Below are 15764 nucleotides of genomic sequence, written 5' to 3'. Positions count from 1 at the left end.
GTGTAGGTCACAAGGATGCATCAGTATTGATTTCAGTATGTTTAATAACTAGTTAAAACATCCCCAGGAGCTTTAATGCTATGTTAGATGTCATGTCCAAATTTTACTGCACAGGCAACAGGTTACACTAATCAAGATAATTATAATAAACAATTAAATCTGTAAAAATAATATATGTACATTTACAGTTAAAGTTTTAAGGAACATGTACACATTCATGATTTGTAATCACTGCCTAAACCAACACCTTGATGATATTTTTACCCTACCATAAGATTTATCTTGTACAAACCACAATCTCATGCTTTGCACTAAGGAGCACGTGTGGAGGGGGATTTATCCTGTTGATTACCACCCTTCCATGATTTGGCCCTGCTTGCACACACGCATGCAAACACACACACCTTACTGCATTCACAGTGCACCTTTACCTTCAACAGTCACAGTAATAAGATCAAACTTGCTCGGCGAAACCCAACCTTTGTTTTATCCGATGGAGGCATGAAATGAGATTCTATTAATACCTGCAGCCCAATTGGGCTGGCTGGCTGACTCCCAACGGAGGCAGCGCTGCAAAGGTTAGGTGCGGCAATTATGCAGGTGGAGTTGCTGAGGAGAAGGGGGTGAGGAGGAGATGATTCTGCCTTGATCACTGGTTCTGAACAAGGTGTTATCAGCTGCAGGAAAGAGAGAGTGGGGTGGGGTGGGGTGGGGGGGGTTTGCTGCCAGAACGGCGTTAATGAATCGCCTTGTTTTTTGAAGTGAGGAGTTGCCTTTTCAAAGGAAAGGCAATTAGAGGGGGACTTGTTCAGTTGTGCTCGGGCTACTGCAGTGACTTAGTAAAGCTGTCGCCTACCAGCCAATCAATGCTGGACAGGAGCAACTGGTGAAATACAAACACACAATGAATATTCGACACACACACACACACACACACGCACACACACACACACACACACACACACACACACACACACACACACACACACACACAGAAGTTAGTCTCATACATATCTGAGCAGTCTTCTTCTGTGCAAACACAATCGCTAAACACATTATCCCTCCTCATCCTGTAGTGATGAAGATGACATGCAGACATTCGTGTTTAAGAGCGTACACGCAGAATGACACGCACACGGTAAAGTTATTATATGTCTGGGTGCTTTACATGGCAGACACGTATTGTATGTGAAGTACAGGTGACACAGATAATTGGAGCCCTTCAAATCTCATTATGCTGCCTTGCTCAAAAGAAAAGAGAAAACACAGAAGAAATTTGCCCCCTCACGCTCCCCAGCCTCTGTCTTTGTCTCTCAAGATTATCAAGCAATGCAGCAACACACCCACCATTAGTTTTCCGCTGCTGCTGACCCTAGTCATTCATTTAATTGGCTGTTAATTGCTATTCTCTCTAGAAGACACAATGTATATGTGGGGCTATATTTAGGCTAGCCCCTCGATGGCTCTTCATGCTAAATTACAACTTTCAGCCAGGCGCTGAAGGGCCCCATTGTGGCCTGTCGTTCTCCCCCTCTGTGACTGACTGACAGGCCTCCCTCCCTCCCTCTGTCTATCTCTTTCTCTCCTTTTTCCCTCTTTCTATCTGCCGCTGCACTGTACAGTCTGACACCTGGATCAGGCTGAGTGTCACTCTGTCCCTCCTGTGTCTCTTTGACACACCAGCAGCAGCAACTTCTCATCTGTTTCCAGGGATGTTTTCAGACTTCACCCAGTCTACATCAGTTTCTCATCACCTTCTGTCTGCTGTGAGAGGGGGAAGACATTTTTATTTGGCAGATTTTACAACATGAACTGTGAAATACTTGTTTTATCATGTATGACTCCCTGATATCTCTGAGTGTGTGTCACTCATTCTTTTTTAGTTCTCCAGAAGATCTGAGTGATTTCTGCACAGGATATCAAAGTTAGATTCTCAACTTAATTCAATTATTTTTGTGATTCTCCACCCTTATCTGTTGCTGCACGTCCACTTCAGCCACAAAGAGTCAACCAGCTGCGCCTGAGTCATGTAACATTGCAACACACAAGCACACAGAAACAGTACACACAAGAATGTTTGTGTCACAGATGTGAGTTTGATGGATGACATGGGCCAACTGCTGACGTCATCCGTTGGAAATCCCGGATTACTCACCCCCCCCCCCCCCCCCCCCCCCCCCTCCACTCCATTTGTCCCTCTTTCACCTCTGTCCGTGTCTCCTCTGTCTCACTCTCTATCTCTGTTTTTGGTCTCACTGACAGGACACACAAAACTGCTGTTTGTCCAGGTCAGACGAAGACGAAGCAGGGAGAGTGAGACAAGTGGTTAGGAGAGTGGGTGAACGGACCCGAAGGGGGGAGAGGGGAGGGGAGGGGGCTCCTGATTTATGGCTCTGACTTTTCATTTGTAATACCCTGATTATCTCTGGGGAGCTGGGAAGGAGGATGGTGGTGGGTTTGTGGGGAGGGGGGGAGGCCTGAGAAGCTTAATAATGTGTACATGCCCACAGCAGCAGGGGGATATAAGGCAACAAAAATGCTGCTCTCTTAAAATGAGACGCCTGAGCGGAGCAAACCTCCTTTCAGCAAGAATCATAGAATAACAGCATGTCTTTGATTTCACCTGCTAACCACTCTTTCTTTTCTGTCATGTATCTGTCATCATTAACATCTCTGCACCTTTCCAGTAGAGACTGTAGGTGATAAAGACGAAAATGCACTTGTATTGAATTCCTGAGCTTTTGCAGGAATCCTGTGAGACAGACAGTGATGAGATAATTAGTGCAAAGTCTCTCCTAATGACAAGTGCTAACATTAGTTACGACTCCCAGAGACACAGGTGTGCCATCTGAGAAACAGAGATTTTTACAAAGGGAGACAATCCTCTCACTAGTTTCTTTTACTAAATAATTCATCTGTCAGGACAAACTGTATTATTGAAGTGATAATGCTACTTTTGTGTGAAATGTGACAGATGATGTCTCTTTCACACCTAACAGCAGATAAGACCCCTTTCTGTTTCAACCATTTGCTCACTTTGTCTTTCTCACATTCACACAAACACACACACACACACACACACACACACACACACAGCTGTTGCTCACACAAAGGTAAGCTCGGCCCTGGAAATAACACCCTCATCATCGCTGCAATCGTCCTAATAATCATCATCACAAAGATACACTGTTGTTATCGTAATCAGATCTGCGGCGGTACGGAGCTTTAGCGAAATGCACCATGAACCCTGCTCATAATAATTGCTACGGTTGTGCACGCACGTTAGCCGAGGAGCGTGCCTCCAGTTTCACACGGTGCTATTATCTCAGCACATAATACCTCGCTGATTATCCATTCAGCTGCTATCATTACTGTTATGATAATGGAACGTGCGGCTGTGATAATCCACACAACCGGTACTCTGTCTCTCTGTCAGATGCTAATGATGATTGTGGGTGGTCATACACACAAACAGGTGGGTGGCAATTGAACAGCACACCACCGCGTAAATCTACTTGACCCCAAGACCATCGGAACCTTGGTCTGCATGAAATGCTGGATGACATGACAGCTTCCCATGTGAATAGGTTGGACATGAGTGAAAGTTCAAAATCAAAATAGATATGAAATATTTTATTAAATTTCTATTAATTTATTTTAATGAGTGTCCAAGTTTTCAATTTTAGTTATTTGCAGTATGGCACTGTGTGCACCAGATTTGCAAAGAGGAAAGGTAAGAGAAAGCGTAATGAACACTAACACAAAGGTTACTTACAACTGCTTCAAACAAACTCAAAAAGCAGTTACACTGTGCTCTGTACCAACCTGAGGGAGGCTGTACGAGGTACTTGTCAAAACTAAGAGTTTTACCCACAGAGCCAGCTCTGTCCCAACACACTGAAGAACCAGCATGAAAGCTAAGCTATCAACAGCCTCAGACAATTTTACCATTGAAATTATAAGACAGTCCAACCAAAGCACTAGTGATGGCGTAAGTGTATGCTCTTTTCTTTCAGAAAACCATTTTGTTTGGCACTGTTTAACCAATGCAAAACATTTGTGTTGATTCACCTGCAGACTCTGGCTCAATCAAGTGTGTTTTTTAGCTTCATATTTGAACGTCCAGGAGGTGAGACGCACCGTCTACCGTGATAAATACAGTCAGTGGTAGGTGCAGACAAAATGAGGCCTGGGTAAGGTTTTTGGGTGGGGGTACACCCGTCTTCTTCTCAGCCCCAGGGATCAAAGTGCTGATTAGCTCATTTGATATAATTGATTGAGTTAAAAGGAGACACCTGTTTACCTTACAGCCTGCTAATATGTTGCCATGACAACAGCCACGGGCCAAGTGTCTCCATGTCTGTCTGTCTACCTTCAACATCCTCCTCAATATCTTTCCTGTACTTCTCTGCTGGTGAGACTCTTTTCTTCTCACAACACACACACACACACACACACACACACACACACACACACACACACACACACACACACACACACACACACACACAAACAAAAGTCTTTCCACTGAGTCCCTCCTTCTGAAGCTGCTGAGGTAAGAAGATCAGGTTTTCCACTCAGCGGAGCGAGAGCGCTCTCACCTCTTCCCCGCGGTCCACCCAGCAGCACCTGTGTGTGTGTGTGTGTGTGTGTGTGTGTGTGTGTGTGTGTGTGTGTATGTGTGTGTGTGTGTGTGTGTGTGTGTGTGTGTGTGTGTGTGTATGTGTGTGTGTGTGTGTGTATGTGTATGTGTGACATTTTGGGTCCAGAAAGGAGGAGGCCAACGTACACAGGTGCACATTTCACATGTCTATAAATCGTCTTTGAGTGTGATGTGGAAGGTATAAATCACTATGTTTTTTTAAAGTTCTCAGCGAGCAGATCATCTGTCAGATTGTAGGAGCAAATAGTTGAAAACAAAAGCAAAATAAGTTGAGGAAATTAAATATAAAGTTACAGGTTGGAAATGCTCAATTCCTGCCTCATCGTAACATAAAAGTTTGTAGAATGGACACACCTGGGGAGGATGTCTGTCTGCCTCTTTATCAACATGTTCTGATTTTGTCCCATTCCTTTCCGCCTTTCCATCTTTCACTCTGTTTCTCTCTTTCACACCTCACATCCCATGTTGGTTGACATGTGTCTCACTGATGTCTCTGACTCTGTCTCTCCTGCTCTGCCTCACAGCTCCATTTAGGTCAACTCTCAAACCTGAAACAATGTGACGCTCTCTTCACACCCTCTTACATATCGTTCTTTCCTTCATTTCCTGTGCCACCCTGTCTTTTCTCCTTCAGTCGTACTTTCTTTTTTTTCTGTTTTACATTAGTTGTCAGCCTGTAGTTGCACTTGGAGTATCTGTGTTTTGTTGATCTGTCACATCCTCTCCTCTTCGTCTCCCTCCTCTCTCCTCAGCTGTTTGTTTCTCCCCTTGACTCCGGCAGACTCATTATCTTTGTAGAGCAGCAGTGTGCGTTCGTCAGCAGCGATTAGCAACGTTTCATTCCAACATCGTTAAGGGAAGACAGTTTGATATTTGACGAATGAAGATATGGCATCCTCTAATCTTCCACAGCGAAACTGTGTCATAGTAGATAGAGGCTATGGTTAAGTTTTCCATAACATTAAAGCTTGCATTGATCATAATCCAATTAATGAAAAAAAATGGACAAAAAGGAGTGGAGAGAAAAAAAAGAGATGCCTCATTAAACAGAAAGAAATCAACTGTAATCAAATTGCTGAGTTCTCAGAACTGATGAAGTGTACAAATTTAAAGATCTAATGAAAAGTCTTGCAGTTAACATAATTAATTTGCAGCCCTTTTGATAAGTGGTAATGACTTGGAGATTATTGGTTTAAATGAATAGTTGTGTTGTACAGCAGAGAGAGGGAGAAGTTGATGAGGAGGAGGGGAAACACTATCCTACTTTCAAAGTTCCAGAGGAGATGAAGCAATGTTTTTAAAACACAATAAGACAATTAGACTGCACTATAAACTAATTACTGCTGCTTTAATTCCTTTTCAGATTAAACTGCAATTGTAATAACACGATGTCTCAAAGGAGGTGTTTGTAAGCAGGGAGGAAAGACACGTTTGTAATTAAAGGTGGAGAAATATTTTTCTCGTTAAAACAAATATTTGCACAGGAGATAAAGGTGCAAACACATTTAGGTTTCTCTCTCTATCTCTTTTTCTGTAGCGATAAATCAGAGGAGATGCTGCTCCGCGTCGCCTCCAGAAACAGACCAGCAGCCTGCTAACAGGAGGTGAGCCAGTCAGACATCTCCTCCAACAAGATATTAAGACACGAGCTGATGGCTGAGGATTGTTTTGCTCTGAGGCTAAAAAAGTGGGACACTTAACTCACAAAGAAGAGGAACTTTTCTTTTATTCCTGCCATGTTGTTATTGTGAGAAAGCGGCAGTATAATGTTATTACAGCTCAGATCCACCGCAGGCTTTTTCCCATGCTGTCAGCTAATGTCGCTCGTCGCTCCACACACTAACAGCATCGCCTCTGATGGACTCAAAACAACTAGTTTCAGCACGACTGACTCTCTCTTATCATAATTTGATTATTTTAATGATCTTGTTACCAAACCTCAGACGCTGCACTTGCATACACCCGGAGGGAAGCCACGGTTGAACGCGTCGTATGAATCTCACATAAGGCTCAGGAAATGTCCAAGGGTGACAAAATACAGTGGTGTGTTTACCCATGTGTGTGTGTGTGTGTGTGTGTGTGTGTGTGTGTGTGTGTGTGTGTGTGTGTGTGTGTGCTAATGTGCTTGTGTCACAGACAAACACAATGCTGCAGCCACAAAGAACAAGGTTATGGAAAACTATCCGCATAAAACAGCCCAGTGCACTATCAGTCAAACTGTGGAGCCAGAGGGGGCTCGATTGTGGCGTTTCATCATCGCCTATTGAATTATCTGGATTAATTTAACGCATTTAAGCCTGTGTGTTTTCCCCAGCTCACAACTTTCCCGTCTCTTCGTTAGCGATAATTACACTAAGTGGGTCATCTCCTTCTGCACTCTCTTTTCTTTTCTCTCTCCCTACATAGCATACTAGCGCTTTCAACTTCTTAAACAAAGTTTGGCAAAAAAAAATCTAATGATATAAACATCGTGATTCACTCTGCATTCTGTGGATGAAAGCCTTGAAAAGCAGGCGGTTGACTCAGAAAGTGGAGGAGTGGAGCGAGAGAATAGCCAGGTTGAACTAGAGTTTTTTTTTTCCGAGCTCACCTTTAATTTTATTTTATTTTCTCACACATTCAAAGCCCTGACTCACACAAATGTGTTTGTGTACGGGTGTGTGTGTGTGTGTGTGTGTGTGTGTGTGTGTGTGTGTGTGGCCTGGTTGTTTGAACCGGCGTGGGCAGTGCTGGTCAGTAGAATTACTAAAGCTGAGTTATAACACAATACATCACAAGTCATGCTGCAGCAAATTTAGCAGAGTGGGCCAGATTATGTAACAAAAGCCGATATTTATTCCAGTGGCACTACAGAATGGTTACAGTAGGTTTATTTTTTAACAAAACACTACATTGAGGAATAAACCTAGCAAGGCTAAATTATCTTTTTTAGGAAAAACATTCTGAAAATTATGAAACAACACACATTCAAAAGTCAATAACAAATGCAATGGTGAAAACACACTGCAAATGAAAGAACATGCTGCAAAAAGATGAAACGATATTATTGACAGCAAATGTGCTATAATTACGTAAATGATGCAAATCTAAAAATGCACATATATCGTAAAAAACTGCAAAACCCCCACCTCAGACTGAGGCCTTCAGGCCTTTAGGTGTGGCAAGTAGAATAGGTTTAAGTAAATTACAGGAAGTAACATTTAGTTTTGAATGGGATAGAGCGAGAGCTGTTTTTGTCCCTGGTTAAATAAGTTTATTGTAAAAATGACAAAGTCATATAGTTAATGTTACTGTTGCTGCAGGGCTAATTATGCTATGAAGCTAATTAGCTAATTCAGTGCCCCCTACAGGCCTGGAGCACTTCTGTTTTCACATCTTGGTTTGTATTTTTTGGAGTCGTTTAATGCTGTACATGTCTGTGTTGCTATCATTATGTATTTGTAACACACGTTTTGCAGTCTTTTTCTCTTTTTGTATCCCATGAATTTTTATTTCATTTCCACCGCCGCTTTTGTGTTTGACTTTGCATGTTTTGATTAATTTGTATCGTTTCTGAATATGTATTATGTTTCTCTAAATGTTGATTTGTTTTCCATTTGGGCTGTTGCTGATCTGTAAGCCTTGCCACCATACACAACACTTCAAACAACTATTTGAGGATGAAAGAGTACAACTGCTCACCACGGCTACATCAGAATCAGCTCAATAAGAACATTTGCAAAGGTCTTGTATATTATATGTTTGCAAGAGTTTTGCTGCAGATCTGGGAACAGCTCATCAAACCAAGGCTCCTTGAAGAATAAACAGGGAATCAAGAACAGGTTAAAATACGGAGACACACTGAGAGCAAACTTAAGTCAGAGTTCACACCCAGAAAATCCATCCCAGGGAGGCAGCCTGAGCGACTGCTGAGAAACCTCACATAGGAAATATGGCTGTTAAGTCATTAGGCAGCTCATTAACACGTTGTTTAATTGGTGCCTAATTGATCGTGGATGTTTCAGAAAGCTGTGAACTTCAGGGACATGTGGCGGCATCAGCAGACCCTCATGAGAGTCGGCTTAAAGTCTATGAATAGACAAGTTGTGTCGATATTGTGCCGCACGGCTGTGAGAACCACTCAGCAAAAACCTGAACTTGTCTCAGATTTCACTTTCAGTTCAGTCAATAAAGTCTCAGAGGCTGCAGATTTGGTTTCAACATCAGAAGGATTCCTAAAGGGCCATTAAGCTTAGATGTGATCACATGGCTTAGTCACTATGAGACAGGAAGTTAACGTAAGAACATGTGAGCAAAGAAATGATACGAGATGCTGCTGGAAGAAAGAGCAATGGCAGAAGTGTCATCTTCTTTCACGTAGCCACTTTTCCTTTTTTCTCTCTAAAACACACAAACGTCAAGCGAGAAAAACTTCTTGTTGGACCATATGCTTTAAAAAGAAAAGATGCTTTTAACTCAAGGTTTTGTCCTCTGTGTAGCAGCACCAGCTTCCTTTTTGCATTTATTTTTCTTGAACAAATCCTGATGATGAAAGGAAAACACACTGGAGCTTAATCCTTGGACCACTTTTCAAATTGGTTTAATTGAGCTGAAAATCACTTTGTCATGTATCAGTTAAAAGGGATGCTCAATGTGGGCTCCATATGTTCAAAGCCCTGACTGTACGCTCTCTCAGCTCACATACATGAAGTCTTTATAAGTAAAGCAGCATCACTTTCCAGACGCACAAATACTCCTATTTTTCTGCTTGTTTTTTCACTTGCAGCACTCCGATATCCCCCTCTCTCATTCCCGTGACAAGAGCTCACCTGTGAATAATTCATGAGGAGCAGCACGTACGATTACACTGTTTAAAAAGTAATGAGGTGCTGCCATAATAAAAGGTTGTCTTGCATTGTTTTACCAAGTGTCTTTCACACACACACACCTATGTCGTAGCTGGCCTCGGGTTCACATGAAAGAACATCCTTGTTGGCCCTGACAGAGCGCTACACTAAAAGAGAGAAAACAAGAAAACAAAACCGCGGCCTGTGGAGCAGGTGGTTAGAAAACAGGCACAACAGCAGCCCCCTCCACCCCCCCATCAGCAGTGTGATCTAGCCCAGGCTATGAGCTGTCACTGGGGCTTTTCATGTCTGAGCTTGGGAAAGATCAGTCGACTCCCCGTCTGAGCTCGGAGCCCTTTGATAATCGATGGAGCTTACAGTGGTGCTTTGTAACGACAGCCACCGTTCACGGCCCAATCAGACTGCACCGCTATCCTCCCCTGTTTGTTCCCAGGGTTGTGCAGGCGATTTCCTATTTGACTTAAAATGAGGCCTTGTTTTATGAACACACCAGTGTTGACAGCGAGGAGATACGGCAGCATTACAAAGCTCCTCCTTTTTTGAGTTTCAGCACGATATCAGATTTCATTCCTGCATTGTTTGGGGACAGATGTACAAGGCTGACACAGTTTTTACATAACCTGAGCTCACACTCTGTGACACACTTTGAGTTTAGTAGCAGAAAATCCTGCCTTTCATTACACAAATAGACGTTAATATGTCATTAGTCTTTGCAAGCGACAATGGAGGTAAAAAAATCAGTACAAGTTGTCACCATAATTACATCAGAGTGACACTAGAACCAAAATACATAACTGGGTAAGAATTATTTTAAAAACTAGAGTGCATTTTAGGTCATTTAAGCAACACTTATAACATATATAATCAAAGATAACGTCTTTACACACTTAAAGGTGGTTGTAATCTCATTGATTGGAATCACCAGCTTTGGGGAACATCATTTTCTTAATTAACACTCATATTTTCACCTTAATCACTAAAAAAAGTCCTATAAAATCATCAAACTACTCTCACACTGCATCGTTTTCTACGTATTACCCTACTTTGACAATAAATTCATTCCAACTTTCATTTAAATATGGCAAAAAAGACAACTTTGTCACATTGCTGCCCTAACAAATATGATTAATTTAAGAAATTCTGGGATGTGAAGGATGGTTGAAGGAATTCAGAAACACTGCAGAGATGGACTTCACTGCATGAGAGTTTTGAAAAGTTATCCTGAAGATGTTGTATTTTGTTTATTGGGTAAATTCAAATTCAAACAGACTGAACTCGACCTAAACAAACTCTTGTTCTTTAACAATGAGGAAATCTGTTAACTTTTATTTTGAGTGTTTAGTAATATTTTTCAATTTAATAACGTAAGAACCCTCGAGTTAATGGGATTTCCCAACTGGCCACCAGAGAAGCTGAGCAGAGAAGTGGGTAGGAAAATAAACTGATTTCAATTAAGTTGTTGAAGAAACGTGTTAAAAGAGGGGCAACCGGCGTGATCTCAGGTATTTCTGTCCCATAAATATACATTATTCAGAGGCAGTGAATCTAATTAAGTATTGAACATGCACAGATGGCGCCCTTGACCTCCTGTGAGTGCAGTACGATGTATATACAGTATATGCAACAACTGACACACGTTTCTCCATCTGCATGTAGACACACAGTACTTGTCAGTTTAGATGTAGAAGTACCTGCACTCAGCACTGCATGGTAACTGTCACATTTTCTACAGGAGGTGAAACATGTAAAAGTACATTCCTGTGTGAGTGTGTTTCATTGCATGTAATTATGGTATGATTCTTACAATGACAAATGAAGGAACCTGTTAATTTGCTGCCCCATGCTCCACAGACCTGTAGTTAATAAGCAGCCATGCTAGCAACATTTTTAAATTTCTGCTGCCTGCTCTGAGTGTATCACACACATGATTAGTATTTCAGTGTATGTCTTCCCCGCTGCTTTATTGCCCCAATGAACAGGACAAATAGTCCTATGACACAAATAACATGTCATGCCAGAGAAAGAGAGGGAAAATAAAGCCCAAACTAATGAATGAAAGAGTGCAGGGCACAGATTGATTGAATAGCAGAGGTATAAAGAGCACATGTAGTGGAGGCACATAGTGCTCACAGCAGCTCTTTCGCTTTTCCCAAGGTTGTTTTCATATTTGCGAGCCACTTCCTCTAACCGCTGTGGTACATCTCTATGGATTTATTTGTACACATTTACTGTGTGTTGTATGTGTATCTGTGTGTATATTGTATACTGTTTGTGAGTCACTCTCATGTTTCATATTTTCATGCTTATGGACAGAGTTTACTTTTATGTCCAAGTGTTGCCTCCTGTCAATTGTAGGTGTCATCAGCTGTGACTGAACTTTACACTCTGGAAAAACTTGGAGCGTCTATCTTTTATGTTCGAGTGCTTTGTAAAAAAAAAAAAAAAAAACATTATTCTGTATTAGATTTTTTCCTTTTTCGGATAGATCATTGATGTCCTCCACTGCTTTTTCTCATAATTTCACTCACATGTTGAACAGAGGTACAGATGACAAAACTTAACTATGAAGCTCAATTCTTATGACCTCAGTTCAAGTTTCTATCTTTGCTGTTTATGATGGCTGTGTCAGCTGATTAGAACATCTTCAGGGTGAGCAGCACTCTGATGCTGCTCACCCTGAAAGAGTTCCAGTGTGCTTACACCACACACTCACTATACATTACTCTGCTTAATACCTGGCTACCAACTAAGCAAATAAAGAAGTTTACCAAAAATATTGATTTCATTACAATTATAATGGTTTAATAACAAACAAAGATCAGTTATACATGACCTTAACCTTCACATTTTTACATTATAGTCAAAACATGAGCGTTTTGCTGTAGGCCTCCTGAGCTGATGTATAAACAGACTGTAACAAGGTCTTCTGTGTGTAACTTTTGAACTCTGTTGGCGCTTTCTTTTCACTGGACCAGTCCTTTAACACTGATGAAGCACATACTGTGTTCTGTTGTGTGCTTGCTTTGTGTCTGTCTTCTTTAATACACTTTTTTTTCACTTGGCTCTTTGTGTCAGTAAATGCCACTCATTGTTCCTGCTGTGTTCCCCCTCTCTTTTTCTGTTCTTTGCTCATGACAGGTCTACAATTAATAACAAATCTAAAGTTTCATACCCTTCTGCAAGAGATAAAACATCATTGCTATGGGGTGTCAACAAATTAGAGACAAGTATTTAACACAGCTGGGTAATGCTTTGTCTTATATAACATTTTCAGGTTTTTATTTATTGATCACTAACGGTATATTACTTTCACTGTTCTAACTGTTTGTCTTGGAAATAGTTGTATCTCATGTTGCCAAATTCGGCATTTTACGTCTCTTTGTTCCTGTTTGAAACACTTTAGGCTGCATGTTTGTATAAAAGGTGCTGTATAAATGAAGTTGAGTTAAATCAATGTGTGAACTTTAATTCCAACATACCTGGTTACATCTTTATATTTTTCCACACTTTTGATGCTTTAAATCATTGGCCTTGTTCTCTCTGAGGTAAAGTTTTCTTCCTGCCAGCAGCTCCTTCCTCTTTTATTGCCATCCATCACCCTCTCCGTCTTTCTCTCCCTGTCGGCCTCAGCCTCTACTCTTTTCATTTAATGTCTGCTGTGGGCTGACCAGATCAATAGTCTAAGACAAACATGCACTGACATAAACACATACAAACACACACACACACACACACACACACACACACACACACACACACACACACACACACACACACACACACACACACACACACACACACACACACACACACACACGCAGGGGAAAGAATAAATCGCACACACATTAAAGGAAAATATCTGGGCACTTTAACTAGAATCACAGGGCCTCTTACTGTCAGGGTAAAACTGATTCTTATCCATGTTTGATACAATCACAGCACCTGATTTTGGAAGACAGATGAAAACAGACGGCTGAGAGGGGGTATTGAAGAAGAAAAGCAAAAGGGCAGATCGGTAGACTGAAAACCATCAATCTAGCCAACCAGCTGCTCAGACTGGCTTCATGGGCACAGACAGAGGAGGGCACGATTTCCATCCTGTGAATGTGCATGAGCCAAGTGGAGCTGAGGTGAAATGACTTATGTCACGTCTACAGGAGCAGTTGTGGCTGATGGCCTCGTCGCACACAGCCCCGAGCAGCCCGCTTGCATAAAAAACCTGATTATGACTTTTTAGCTTTTCAGATTTTCCCTGCTCCTCGCTCTGCGGCGGATGCACCCAGTCACAGTTACTCAATCCCAACCACTGGACGATTAGGCACCATCTCACTCCAAGCATGAGCAATTCTTCTGCTCCCCTCTCTCGCACACTCAACGCTCCCTGCCTAGGTCAGGGGACAGACGATCTGAGGACTTCATTCCTTACGCTTCTGTCGTATAAATCAGTTTGGATGAATGTCATCCTCCCTTCCCCTTTAACCACATGGTAATCTGATTCTTTCTCTTCATGCCTCTCTTCTAACTCTAACTCTTGTCAGTTTATCCTCTAGCTCCATTCCTCTGTCTTCATCACGGTGCAGTTATTATTGAATTACATCCTTCCTTGGATGGACTCCTTGGGCCTTCATGTCCCCGTCATGCTGCCCAGGCTGCTCTCTCTCTTTGCCTTTACACTATATGGTTGCTCGCCCCTTTCACCCCAACACTGCCCTGTCACCTTTGATCACAGGGTAGGGATGAAGAGAGGGATGAAGGAAAACAAACACTGACCTCATGGCAGATTCTGTGCCTGAAACACTGACGCACGTGTGTGTGTGTGTGTGTGTGTGTGTGTGTGTGTGTGTGCGTGTGTGTGTGTGTGTGTGTGTGTGTGTGTGTGTGTGTGTGTGTGTGTGAGTGTGTGTGTGTGTGTGTGTGTGTGTGTGTGAGAGAGAGAGAGAGAGAGAGAGAGAGAGAGAGAGAGAGAGAGAGAGAGAGAGAGTGAGTGTGTGGAAATCTGTGAGATGAGGCAGGAACGGAGAGGTGTTCCGTTGTTGTTTGACACTTTCTCCCTCTCAACTCTCTCTCTCTTCATTGTTCTTACCTGCATGTCTTAAGTGTAGGCCAAGACTTTGGCTCACATTTAGATAACAACAATTTGAAATAAAGATGCATTAGTGCCTCAATCATTTTAAAAAGATGCCTTGTTAAAAAAAGTTAATCAGAGTGGTCAAAGCCCTAAAACAAGCAAAATCGATGCCGAGAACTACCTAATCACTCGACAAATCGAGCTTCACATTTAAGTCTGTCAAAAAGTTGTGTTTTTGTTGGTATTTTAAATCAGTTAACATTGTGGTAAAAACAATCCTTTCCATCATGGAACAGATACAAGAGCAGCCTGAGAAAGTATGGGCCCAACCATTGCTAATGGAGCAAGATCCTGACCTGCAATCCAGGCAAAGCAGAGCTGTTGAGTGCACCTTTAAGTTCCCCATCACTACAGATCTACTCAAACCACACGCAGTAGTGATATCAGCCCTTTTACTCTTTTGCTTCTTTTTGGCGGCTGCTCACCATGTCAGGATTCTAATTTACACAACCACCTGGTCCCTATGTATTTTCCTTTATCAAAATTATTTTAAAGCTACCACAAGGAATTTTAAGTTTGTGTTGTTTTTGGCATCCCCATGTGGAAAAAATTGGGAAGATTCATCTCTTTGCTGCTTCTGTTATGTATACCGTTTTGATTGAAGGAAAAAAACTTTTCTTTTTAATTTAGCGTCTATCATGCAAATCATGATGAATCTTTGGAGAAGACAATTTGATAAAGGTCGCATTGGCATCACCCCTCGTATGACACCGACCCCACAGGAAGGGTAACAAGAACATAAAACGATCATATAGAAATAATCAATCTGCTTTTTTAATGGCTCTATTTGCTTTTGTGGGTCATAAAGTGGCATCTGTATTAATTTCAGTCGGTTTTATTGCTGGCTAAAACTACCTCACAGAACCTTAAATAACTCTTTGGAAATTGTAGAGATGAATAACCGAGGCACAGTAACTGTAAGAGTTAAACAAATCCTTTGCATTAACCTTCTGTTACTTGCATCTTTATGTAAATTTTCCTTTGTGATACATGCAAAGGACAGTCAGATGTTCACATGAGCAGTAGTAACTTCAGGCGGAGACAGAGCGAGAGGGGGGAGGGAGGCAGAGGCTATCCAAACAGGCTGGTTAGAAGCATGCTGTCTTAATTAAGCCTGACAGCCTCC

At 41.9% G+C, this 15764-nt stretch overlaps 1 long non-coding RNA gene across 1 annotated transcript; it reads left to right on the top strand.

Moving 5' to 3' along the window:
* The first annotated feature begins 4342 nt into the window (after window positions 1–4342).
* LOC117816977 lies at window positions 4343–6272 on the top strand. The gene is made up of 3 exons (XR_004632066.1): window positions 4343–4414; window positions 6027–6106; window positions 6201–6272. It is a non-coding gene; the product is annotated as an uncharacterized LOC117816977 (long non-coding RNA).
* The last annotated feature ends 9492 nt before the right edge of the window (window positions 6273–15764 follow it).

Source organism: Notolabrus celidotus, chromosome 8 (genome assembly GCF_009762535.1).
Source record: "Notolabrus celidotus isolate fNotCel1 chromosome 8, fNotCel1.pri, whole genome shotgun sequence".
NCBI classification, from domain to species: Eukaryota; Metazoa; Chordata; class Actinopteri; order Labriformes; family Labridae; genus Notolabrus; species Notolabrus celidotus.
Note: the sequence above shows the minus strand (reverse complement) of the source record. Positions and strands in the feature narration are given on the sequence as shown.